Below are 407 nucleotides of genomic sequence, written 5' to 3'. Positions count from 1 at the left end.
AGAAACTGTATTTCCCACAATTCCTCAGAATATCCTCATTAACATATACCACACTACATATCCTGAAGTTTATCCGACTGTGGATTCAAAACTCATCTTAGGTACATTTAAATAAAATAGTTGTGAGATGTTCAAATCTGTGGTTACAGCATCAAGGTAATAAACATCATAATTACCCTCGTTAAAGAAAGAAATTGAAGAAGTCTACTCGAAAAGATGGATTTAGCCACATATTTTTAATGCGTTCTACGATCATAATTATCAAACGATGAAACATCGTTTAATTCACTAAAAGTAAACATGCAAAAATATTCGATTACGCACAAGAAATTACTTTTTGTGGAAAGTTATAACATTTCTGCTCGATATTGTTCGTAAGTGTTTTAGTTAAAAATTAACTTCAGTGC

Source organism: Tachypleus tridentatus, chromosome 9, assembly GCF_004210375.1.
Source record: "Tachypleus tridentatus isolate NWPU-2018 chromosome 9, ASM421037v1, whole genome shotgun sequence".
Lineage (NCBI taxonomy): Eukaryota > Metazoa > Arthropoda > Merostomata > Xiphosura > Limulidae > Tachypleus > Tachypleus tridentatus.
Note: the sequence above shows the minus strand (reverse complement) of the source record.